Genomic DNA, 12,577 nt, shown 5'->3' on the forward strand with positions numbered 1-12,577 from the left:
TGGGACGACCTTCAGATGGACAGTGTATCAGCAGTTTGGGACTGGTATAAAAACCATGTGAAACAATCAGGCCAACAAAATTAATTAAAAGTACCAAGTTCAAAATGATTAAAAAATATCAAGTGTAAATAAATAGCTAACACAAAAATCAAGTATTTGGTTTAGAACTTGAGTTACCAGAAAGCCAAGTTCTTTCATTCATTCATTTGTCAACTACTAGATGAGCTTTTATTATGTGCCAGATACTTTTGTAACTCTAGGAATATAACAGTGTACATAACAAAAAATCTTTGCTCTACAGGGACTTATGTGTCTAAGAAATTATTAGTTGGTCATAATATATATGAGAGTAAAGAGGATTGGGATTGTTTGTGAAGACTGTTGCAATTTTAAGGCTATAGTCAGGGTAGGGTGCAATGAGAAGGTGAAATACATTAAGGTCTTCAAGTTAGTGAGCTAGTGAGGTATTAGCATGCCTGGGGAAGCTCTTTGAAAGCAAAGAGAAGAGATAAGGACCAAGGCGAATGTGTCTGGCTTATTAGCAAAATAGTGAGGATGCCTATATGGCTGAAGAAGTAGTAGAAGTAGTAGAAGTAGTAGTAGAAGATGGCATCACAAAGATAACTGGGTGACCGGATCCAAAACAGCCTACATGTAGGCTATTTGCAGGCTTTTGACAATATTCCAAGTAAATAAAAAAATGGCAGCATTTTTAACTGATGTAATTTGTTTAAACATTTTTTTAAGGAATATATTCTAGAACTCTATTGTCCAGTATGGTAACCACTAGCCACCTGTAGCTGTTGAGCACTTGAAATATAGCTAGTTCAAATCTAGATGTCCTATAAGTATAAAGTATATGCTAAATGTCAAAACTTAGTGCCAAAAATGAATGTAAAAATCTCAATAATAATTTTATATTTGTTTATGGCAAAATACTATATTGACTATACTAGGTTAATTAAAAATACAATAAAAACAATTTTCATCAGTTTCTTTTTACTTTTAAATGTGGTTTCTAAAATATAAATGACATTTATGGCTAACGTTATATTTTTGCTGGAAAATGTTGCTCAAAAAGGTCAAGGGTGGAAAAGGGAGAAACATTTAGTAAGGAGAGGATGTTGGCTAGGAACAGAGCGGTAGTAGAGGTGGTGAGAAGTACTCAGATTCTGGTTATATTTGGAAAGACTAGGCAGAATTTGCTGATTATATTTGGGTTTGATGGGGATGAAAAAAATCAAAACATGACTATGAGGTTTTGAGCCTAAAAATTGGAAACATAAAGCTGCTATATCCTGAGATGAGGTGAGCCACTGATAAAGGAGGTTATTGGAAAGAGGTATATTAGGATTTCAGCATGGACGATTAAGTTTGAGATATTTGACAATTGAGTAGAAATTTGGAATTCATGGGTGAGACCCGGATTGGAGATCTGTGTTTGGAGATGTGTATTTGGAGGTCATCAGCGTCTATGTGTATGTGGAGGACATCAGTGTTTATATGACATTGGTTCAGAGGGCCAAGAATGCAAGGGTAGAAAAAGAGGGAACTTTTTCAGGGATTGGCCCTTGGAGGACACCAACATTAAAAGATCAGGGAGAAAAGAAAGAGCAAGCAAAGGAAACCCGGGAAGAGGGACAAGTAGGAAGCAAGCCATGAGAGACTGGTGTTTTGGAATCCGAATGAACAAATTATTTCCAGGAAAAGAGGATTGGTTGATACAAATAGGTCAAGTAAAATGAAGATTGAGAGAGGATCACTGCATTTAGCAACATGGAAGTTACTAATGAACTTGAAAGACAAATTGGGTGAAAAAAAAAGAAGTGACAGCTTGATCAGAGTAGACATAAAAAATGGAAAGATAAAAATGAGGAAAAAAAGTAAAGAAAAAATTTCAAGGTAGTTGCTGTAGAGTAGAAAATAAATATATTGGAACTAAAGGAGCTCTAATTATTTTTAGGTAAGACATATACTACCATAGTGTATGGCTGATAGGATGTTTTCATTAAACACACACACACACACACACACACACACACACACACACACACACACACACACTGATTCTGTAGGACAAAGAAAAGAGAATTACTAAAGTAACATTCCTGTCCAGGTGAAAGGCTATAGGATTTAGTGTAGAACATGAACACTTCATCAATAGTATGAGGACTCTAAACAGACAGAGATGAAGGTAAGTAAGTAGATGTGATAATGAAAGTATTTAAAAGTTTTCTACTAATTGCTACAATTTCTGAAGTAAAGTTGGAAGCAATGGTATGGATTTGAGAGTGAAGATGAGGAGAGAGGCATTAAAGGTTTGGAAAGAAAAGAGAAAGTGTAAAATAATTATCTATGAGGGTGAGAGTGTTAATGCACCAGGGAAATATGATGCAATTGTAAGTCTCCACTCCACGTCTTTTTAACCCTATCATAATTATTGTAACTACACCTGGTGCGATCCTCTGACACTCATGTTCTTCCTCTCATCTAAAGTCCTTTCTCTCATCTCTGAAAAATGCCTACTTGACATTAAGATTCAACAAAAGTACTTTTCTCTTTGTAAAGCATTATCTGACTACCAAAAGTAAACTTATAATCTCCTCTTTTGCTTCAATTTGGACATATTTCTATTTGTACTTATTTGATTATGTTACTCCTGTTTGCTGATATGTTTGCTTCTTAGATATAGATGAATAACCTTGAGGCCAGAAACCCCATTTTTTTTTTGTTTTGGCATCATCAGCACCAGGTATAATGCTTTGCCTCAAGTTCAATAGATATTTATTGAAAGAATAATCATTCTAGAAGATAAAGCAAGTGACAAAATTTGAAGAGACATTGACGCTCTGGATGAGAGAATATTTTCTGTTCCAATGTTCAGTGCAAGGGATGGAAAGTCTAGCTGGTATATAAGACCGAATCAGTAATAATATCATTAATACTTGTAGCAGAAATTGTTTACTTACATTTTCTAGGAAATCCTAACATTGCCCAGAGAAGAAAGGCAATGCCTCCGCATACCATACTTGATATGACTAGCATTTTCTTTGACACTATACCTAGGGAAAAGACACGTCGTTGTTTACCTTCTATGGAAAAGCACACAAACCCCAAACCCAAGTAATGTTCATATTTTCCTCTGTCTTTTCCATGTTCTGTTCACAACCCAGTAATTAATATATTAGGAAAGTAAGAAAGGGTATGAAGGGCTACATTTTCAGTAGCAACAGCCTCAGATTCCATTGGCTTCGCTTTTGGGGGCCACTCCTGAGAACTAACTTACTCAGTCTTCTGCTCTGGTTTCAGAACAGACACCAATGTCGCCCTGGGATTTTTAAATAAAAGACTGCCTTATCCAAACGGGGGGAGGGGTGGAGGTGTATTTAAGGGCTATATTATGAATGATCTATATTTTAAAATAATGTCGAGGTGCAAACTGGGATCAAGAAAGGATGCTAGGATGGTAATAGGAGGCTTAGTTCCTGTCTTCATGGTCAAGCTCTGTTCCTCCTTTACCTGGCCTCTTGGCCTCCTGCTCCACAGCCTCTGTCCCATCTGGGTTTTTAGTCCCTGTTTTCTCCATCTCCTTTGCGCTCACAGAGAAGTTCATCTATGGTCACAGCCACTGAGATAATCCTAGGGCTGAATCGCAAATCGCTAATTGCACTCCGTACGCACTGCAGGAAACAGAGACAGCAGTTTTTCAGGAGGCAGTGTTCGCAAGACTGAAGTGGAAATGGCGCATGAATCTAGCACCCTCCACTCAGGCCAGAGACTGGACTTGGGCCAGGAGCCCCCGCCCACAGCACATGTCAACTGTCATTTCCTCCGACATTTTTAACAGTCTGGGGCAGTAACGGCTACCGAGCAAGCAACAGTTGTCCCCTTGTCCCAGTGGTTTATGGCTCTGTGGTCTGAGATTGGCTGGAGCCAATCTCTGAGAATTCAACCTCTGATTGGCTAGCCTCCCACCTGCAAACTACTCAAAGCAGACAACGGAGAGGCCCACACTCTCCTTGTTGATGTCTGTATGTAGTCTCCTTAAAATCTCACGCGGAGACAATTTGACAACATATGGACATTGGCTTGTGTGCTGTGCCCATATAGACTCTCCAGCACCACCCAATGGCCCTGCCTATCCCCCCACTTTTTAAAATAAGTTTTTCTGTTGTTGACTTTTGAGTTCTAATTTTACCTGTGGACTTGCTTACTGGCATTTGGGGGAATCAAACTCATTGTTCTTGCATGTTTCCACAGTACTTGAATGAAGAGGGTTCATTTCATATACAGGGAGCTCTCACCTCGCAAAGTAAAGCAGGATGATAAAAATGACGACAATTAAAACCATGCCATGTTATTTTAATAATCAAAAGGAAAAACTATGATTGTTCCTTAGCCTTTAAAAATTTTTGTTGAAACATTGAAAACTCTCTTAGTCTCCCTCAAAAACGTATAGGGAATAGAAAACCAGCGCAACTAATATTTTTTTAGAACACTGTAATTTAAAACATTAGAAATATTGATAATTCAAATATTTGTTTTTATTTTGTAAAATAAAAATCTTATCAAGGGTACTTTGACTAAGTTGACTTCTTGATATATAACTTACAGTACTGGGCTACATCTTCCCTCTGCTCTCTTGAACTTTCGTACTTCTGAGTTTGAAATGGCCTCCAACACTGGATTTTTTGCTTTTGAAATGTTATGAAATATATTCGAGAATTCATTTGATGTAGATATTTATTGTGGGTTGTAACTTTTCTGGGATATCCCATGCTTTTTTCATTGCAGACACTTTCCTTATTTTTTGTCAGAATTTCACTAAATTCCTCTGGCTGCATATATAGTCTATCCAAAAGTAGAAGTGTTAATATCCTCTGGATGAGCTATTTCTTTTATAAGTCTGTTTACCTTCTATTTGATTTTCACTTTTTGCATGATCACTTTCTGTTTCTGTGCTGCATTTTAATTATTTTTGAGGAATTCCTCCTTTTTGTTATCTATTTTCGTAAAGAATTACATGAATCTATCACTGCAAGACAAAGTGGTAACATGCTGCACTTGACTGTCTATGTGTTAACTGACAACGGGTGCACATTAATCATTCATTGACAGACTTAGAAAGAAACGACATTGTGGATGATTTATCACCATGTATATTTGAATATATATATATACATATATATAGTCTGTCTGGAAAAAGTCCAACCATTGTTAATATAACAAGAATGGTTTGCGCAATAGTGATGTAACCTGGCAGCCAAGGAGAGTGAATTAGAATGTGCATGTATTGCATGATCAATGACTACTCACTAGTAGTGAGTCACTAGTACTGACTAGTACTGGCTAGTACTGGCTAGTACTAGTCAGTGGGGGTGGCAGATATCACTGAGTGAACATGTGTACTGTGTGGCCATCGCATTCCAAATGACTGAGCCAGTAGAGCAATGAACATGTATCGAGTTTTGCATTAAACTTGAACGTTCCTCTGCAGAAACTGTTTGGATGATGTAGAAGGCCACAGCTCTGGGCAAATGGTGCTTGGCAGCTTCATCATGACAATGTGCCCACTCACGCACCACATCTTGTGCAAAGTATTTTGGTGAATAATCAAAATACCCAGGTGACTCAGCCCATCTACAGCCCAAATCTGGTGCCCTGTGACTTCTGGGTCTTCCCCAAACTAAAATTATCTTTGAAACAGAAGAGATTTCAGACTGTTGATGAGATTCACAAAAATACAACGGGGCAGCTGATGGTGACTGGGAGAACTGTGTGAGGCCCTAAGGTACCCACTTTGGAGGGGACTGAGGTATCATTGTCTTATGTACAATGTTTCTCGTATCTTATATCTTCTTCAATTTAAATGTCTCTATTATTCATACCGTGTGGCTGTATACTTTCTGGACATGCCTCATATATATTATACACACACATATATGTATATATATATATACACTGATTTGTAGTCTAAATGTAAAAAAATTATAAATAAAAACTAAGTGAAAATTTAAAGTTATGTAATTATAATAAATTTACTATAAAAATATTGTAAATATACATAAGCATACTGTAAGCTGAAATGTAAATGTACATGTAAAAATGTAGTTGAAGAGTACTGTTATTTAATTTAATCATGGTAAATAAAATTTGTTCATTACCAGAATCATACAAAATAACTCACAATCACCCCCAACATATACACATTCCCTTGGTAATGTACCTAAGAAATTTATACACGTATAAACATACATTCAATATATATGTCTTATTGTACACACATATTATCTACTAAGTGTTTGTCTACCCCAAAATTCATGGTTGAAAGCCTTCCTTCCGATGTGATGGTTTTAGAAAATGAGGACTTTGAGTGGTAATTACGGTAAATGAAGTGATGAAGGTAGAGCCTCCATAATAGGTGTGTGCATTGTTCCTATGTTTATTTTTTTCTACTCAGTCTGGTAATTGGGACAAATTAAGACATTATTATAATGCATGCACTATGCTGATTATTCAGAGATCTGAGTGGGTGTGTTTTCAGAAACACCCATACAACCTCACTAGTAGGATCATCTACAATAGAAAGAAAGGAAAAAGCAGGACTTAAATACAGATAAATGTTCAAGTAGGATGCCAGACTATTGCTGGAGTATTTTCTTTCGTTTGCTATAATAAGAATTAATGTGTGGATTAGAGTAGACTAGGGGACATTTGAAGTCAGTCAAGCAGATAATTCTGTATAAAAAAGACTTGCCTGCCATAGATTTTCTTCTAGATTTATTGAGATACAACTGACAAATAAAAATTGTATACACTTAAAGAATACAACCTGATGTGTTGATATATGGGGACTACTCACTATACCAATTAATAATATATCCACCACCTTACATAGTTACCATTCTATTTTATCTAATTTTGTATTTTTGTGGTAATAACACTTAAGATTTACCCTTTAGCAAATTTTAAGTATACAGTATGGTTTTGTCAACACATTATCGTCCATTAGATCTCCAGAACTTATCTTGAATAACTGAAACTTTGTACCCTTTGATACCTCCCCATTTCCTCCTCTCCTTAGGCCTACAAAGCTCCATTCTGCTTTCTGCTTCTATATATTACATGTATAAATGAGATCACACAGTACCTGTTTTTGTGTAAGTGGATACACAATATGAAAAGCAGCAACTTTGAATGCAAGAATGCAAAGTAGTAGCAGAGGAATAGAAGTGTAGAGTCTGTTTGTAATTCAAATTAAATAGATATCCATTATTGAATCAAATCAATCATTATATTAATTCATAGAAGGAAGAATGTACAACACACACACCCCAACCCAAGACAGGACTCCATTTAAATATGGAAAAGAAGAATGTATTGGGATATGTAACCAATAGTGTTTGATGTGCTATTACTGCCAAAAGCTTTAAAAAATATGTGTGCGTGTCAGTGGTTATTTACTATTTGCAAGACAAAAAGAAAGAGGTAGTACCAATTCTCCTTATATACACTATAACAAAGTCATACAGAGAAGTCCATCCTGTTCAGTTTCAGCTGAGGTATCAAAGGTTAATGATTCATAAGTACTAAGCACCTTTGCAGACAGGTGCTCTATCACCTATACAGGAGTCGCTAAGATAGTGTAAAGTCAAGTTGACTTACATGAAATCTTGATTCTCCTATGAGTACAAAGATATTTAATTGCAAAAGTACAAAAGAGAAATGTATTTGTAAGAGTTTCATTATGCTGTGTATCACTTCAATGACACACAGTGAGGGAGGGAAACCATTTGACACTCATCTCCAAACAAGGGAGAAGAGCTCCAAAGGCACTGTACAGAACGGGAGAGAATATTTGAAAATTATGTATCTGATATGGGATTAGAATTCAGAATATATAAAGAACTCCTACATGTCCACAGCAAAAAAAAGAAAAAATTAAACAACCCAATTTAAAAAAATGTGAAAGGACTTGAACAGACATCTCTCCAAAGAAGACATATAAGTAACCAAAAACTATATGAAAATGTACTCAGTATCAGTAATCTTTAGGGAAACACAAATCAAAGCCACAATGAGGTTAAACTTCACTAGCATAAGCATTAGGATGGCTTCTTTCAAAATACAGAAAATAAGAAGTGTTATAAGGATGTGGATAAAATGCAAACCTCGTGCACTGTTGGTGGGAATGTAAAATGGTACAGCTACACGGAAAATAGTATTGTGTTTCCTCAAACAATTAAACGTGGAATTATTGTATGAACTACCAAATCTACTTGTAAGGATATACCCTCAAAGAATTAAAAGCAAGTTTTGAAGAAATATTCGTAAACCTATGTTCATAACAACTCTGTTCACAGTAGTGAAGCAATGGAAGCAACCCAAGTATCCATTGATTGATGAATGGATAAACAAAATGTGGTAGATACATACAGTAGAATATCATTCAGACTTAAGAAGGAAGAAAATTCTGACATAGGTTACAACATAGATGAACCTTGGGGACATTATGCTAAGTGAAATAAGCGAGTCACAAAAGGACAAATGCTGTAAGATCTCACTTTCATGAGGTACCAGGACTAGTGGTATAATAAAGGCAGAAAGTCGAATGGTGGTTAGGAAGGTTTGGGGGTGGGGGAACTATTTAATATGTATAGAATTTTGAAGCCAAAATTTTAAAACATGAAAAGAGTTCTGGAGATTGGATGTACAATGTGAAAGTATATAACACCACTGAATTGCTCCTCTAAAAATGATTAAGATGGTAAAGTTTGTTATGTATACTTTACCACAATTTAAAAAAAGGAAATGTGACCTAGAGGACTCTAGGCAGTGAAACTGTAATACAGTAAGTGTTGATACAATCCTCAAAGCTGAGGAGGAATCAGCCCAAGAGAAGTGCTGCCGACAGGAGCTAAGTGGCAGTCAGACCAGGTGATTTCTGAAAAACCCACACAATGACTCAGTAAGGAAGCCATCAACAGTAACACATCTGCGATTTTCTTCGTACAGATTTCTCTTCCTCGAGTGGGGTCAGAAACAGCAGCTATTAAGTAGGGGCTCTGACGTAAGGAGAAAAGAGGAGGTGAGCAGAACATCCTGTCCTCTGAATGCCTCCAGGTCTGAAATAATTCTGGTCAGAGGAGGAAGAGGTTTTAAATGGAAATGTCAGTTTGCATAGAAGAGCTTGCAGTTTTGATATTATGCTAGACATAAAATTTCTGAACTGATACTGTTCTTGTTACTCTAAGGGACCACAAAAATGATGGTAGTGGCTCCAAACTATCCAGATGTGTGAAAATGTCTCAGAGTGAGTTTAATGCAACAAAAAAATCAGGTTAATTTTCGTGTGCACATGCAGAGCTACAGTTCTTTCAAAACATTTGATCATTCATTTCTATCCCCCTATCCTTTGATGCCTGTCTAACCCATTCTTCCCTTCTAATGTGGCTGAGTGTTGTGGGTTAATGGTCCTTCCTTGACCATAAGTTTGGTGATGTCTGTTCCTATTAGGTGGGTGGGAAGGGAGTCAGAACCTTAAGAAATATCCCAATCATACAAATTACTTTTAAAATCATTACAATATGTTCTGGAATCTCACGGTTGTGTTGAAGTTTCCCCCTACTTATTTCATTAACTGTTTCATAAGGAAATGTTTCCTCTGATCTCTCAGAATGTATTGCTCCTTTTAAACCTTCAAATCACTATGCAGACCTAGTCTTTTTCCCCACATTTTGCTCAGGTGTTCCAGGATTGGATCTTGAGATGAGCTATTGCAGAAACAGTTTTGAATGTTTTAGACACAAAGTAGAAAATGAAAAGAATTATTATTGATATTGTATTATTGGTAGCTACATTTTGTGAAATTTGGAATCCAACTGCCTTGAGGTGCAATAACCCAGAAAATGGAAGAAAACCACCACAGCCTGCACTGTCAAGGATGCAGCGATCTGATGGGCTGGGGTTGAGTTGGTTGCCTGGCAACATTCTCTTCATTCATCTCACCCCCACGACTGCTGCATGGAGTATGTGGGGTGCTGTTCTCCACTGTATCGCCAGTGGCATTTAGAAATAAGCAAAGGTAGAGCTGGTCAGTACTGGAGCAAATATTCTGTTGTGTAAGTACATAGGCCTCAGTTTCTCACTATTTCTTTCCATTTATTGTGGCAGCCTGGGTTTAGAAGGTTGTGCTATGCAGTTTCCTTTACTAGTTAACTGACTGCAGAAATCTTAGTAGCTATGTCCCTGTTTTAATTAGTAAGCTTTCTGTGACTTGTAAAGGCCAGAGCCTGACATAAATAAATAAATAAATAAATAAATAAATAAATAACAACCACAGTGAATTTCTGATTTCGTTCAGTCATTTGCAAAACATTAACTGGACCTTAATACTTGATAAATTCGATGAAAAGCATGAAATTGGGTAATGGATAGATTTGCTGACATGTATATGGAAAGTATGCTTTTGAGGCACTAGTCAGAACAAACCTTTCTTTCCACTAAAGGAATTTTTGCTGCCTATACGAATTTGTCTTCATTTTTCTTAGCCAGTTCACTCATGTACACATAGGGTGGTGAAATTTAGCAAATTAAAATACGGAATTTCCAGTTGAATTTGAATTTCAGGTCAACTGAAAACACTGCAAATATAATAAACACAAACTTTGCATGAGAAATACACTAAAATTTAACCATTTTTTCTGAAATTTAAACTTAACTGGATATTTTTTGTTTTATGTGACAACTCTGCTTAGGTCATAAGAAATTCTTTTATCTTTTAAGTTGTTAGGTGTTCCATGGCTTGGTGTGATTTTTTTTTCAATTTTCTGTTTACACCTCTGTGTGAACCCCAAGTTAGTGATGTAGACCAGGGACAGGTTGTTCCAAGGACAGGAACAACCAGCAAAGGACACATAGATCGTTGGCCCTGCAAGGGTGCAAAGATCCTGGAAAAGGGAAGGAGCAAAGGACAGCATGATATGCTTGGAAGCAGGCCCTGAGGAATCCAGAGAGAGCAGTTTATTTGGAAGGTGAAAAACACCAAAAGGACTGGAATTGGACAGAGTGCAACATCAAGCATGTAACCACTGAGAATAGCTAGAGCGGAACTTAGCAGAGGTCTTCTAGAAACCAGTGTAAATGCTATCAAGGTGTTTTTCTGCCTTTCCCCCAGGACTGTGAAGTTCCTATTTCATTTTTAGCTGACATGTCCTTCACCTGTGGCCTGAGAGGGTGAGTTTGCTGCTTCGCTCCCAGTGGTTTCAGGCTTTTGTTCCACGGGGGAGAAATTTCCAGGCTGGGCACTGTGTCGTTTGTGCAAAGACTGCTCTTCCCCTCCCCCAGGCCTGCAACAGAAGGGAAACTTTCTAAAGTCTCCTAACTTGCTCTCAAACTTTCATATCCGGTGAGGTCTGTAAAGTCCCTTCAAGTAGGTGAGATTTGCTGTTGGATCTGCAGCTCAGAGTTCTGTGCTCTCATGCAAATCCACACTCTGCCTTTAGCAACTGGTTAAAAACTCTGGCTGAATTTTTTATAACAGTTTATACCAGTTGTTATTTATCATCCCAGGTAAACAAATTTTCATGCCTTGTCTCTCCTTGAATGTGCCTTTCTTTCCTTAGTTTTCAGTTTAGTTAACTGCTCTGTGACCTCAGATTTCTGAGTGTAAGAGAAGTTTTAAGTTTTGAAAGACCTAACAATTAGTCATCACGAAAACAGGAATGATGCTCTTTCCAATTTTCTATACACTGAGTGAACTTGAGTCTTCCCCTCTTGGTGCTGTGTGCTCCAGAGATGCAGACATGCAGCCCTTACACACTGAAGCAGGGGTCCAGCTGGAGAGGAATAAATGTCAGCCACATTTTGGAGTCAAGTCTAAAAAGAAAGGAAAGAACTAATTCATGAAAACAGATTTGCAGCAGGGTTAGCTCCTGTGAGTTTCCAAAGTAACTGGCTACAGCTGAGGGCCTAAGACAGTCAGCGTGGATAGTGTGCTTCACTGAGGTCTCAGCTGACAGGTTCAGACACTTATTAGAGTTATAGATGTAAGAAGTAAAGCTAGTGGTTTTTGTGGTGAAAATGGTGAGGCAGCAGAATAAGGGAGAGGCAAGATTTTTCCATGCTATACTGCCATCACCAAAATGCTTAGAATGTAATCCTTAATGTAATCCTTCCAGCAGAGAAGCAGCTGATTCCCCCAGCCAGGCATCTAAAACACCCATGTGCAACATTAGAATTCCTCCCTGGCATGTGACGTTCAGACCCGCCAGATGGCTGGGCATTGCCCCAGAGTGGGATAGGTGAGAGACAGCTAGACAGCTGCGATTGCTTCTGCATCTATGATATTGTCCCCTACCAAATGTTGTTCTAGAAAAACTGATGTGAATGCATTGTTTGACCACTAGCTCCTATATGCTCAGTAGGTTTTATAAAATGAGCAATAGGGAGACCTCATTTTAGCCATTGACCTGTGACATATATCACATGAAGCCTCCTACAAAAATATTATTATAAAAGCTGGACAAAAATTTAAAACAACTAAGGAGACAGAAATTGAGGGACTCCAATTGCTCAT

Source organism: Artibeus jamaicensis, unplaced genomic scaffold, assembly GCF_021234435.1.
Source record: "Artibeus jamaicensis isolate MK-2021 breed Jamaican fruit bat unplaced genomic scaffold, CSHL_Jam_final contig_233, whole genome shotgun sequence".
NCBI lineage: Eukaryota > Metazoa > Chordata > Mammalia > Chiroptera > Phyllostomidae > Artibeus > Artibeus jamaicensis.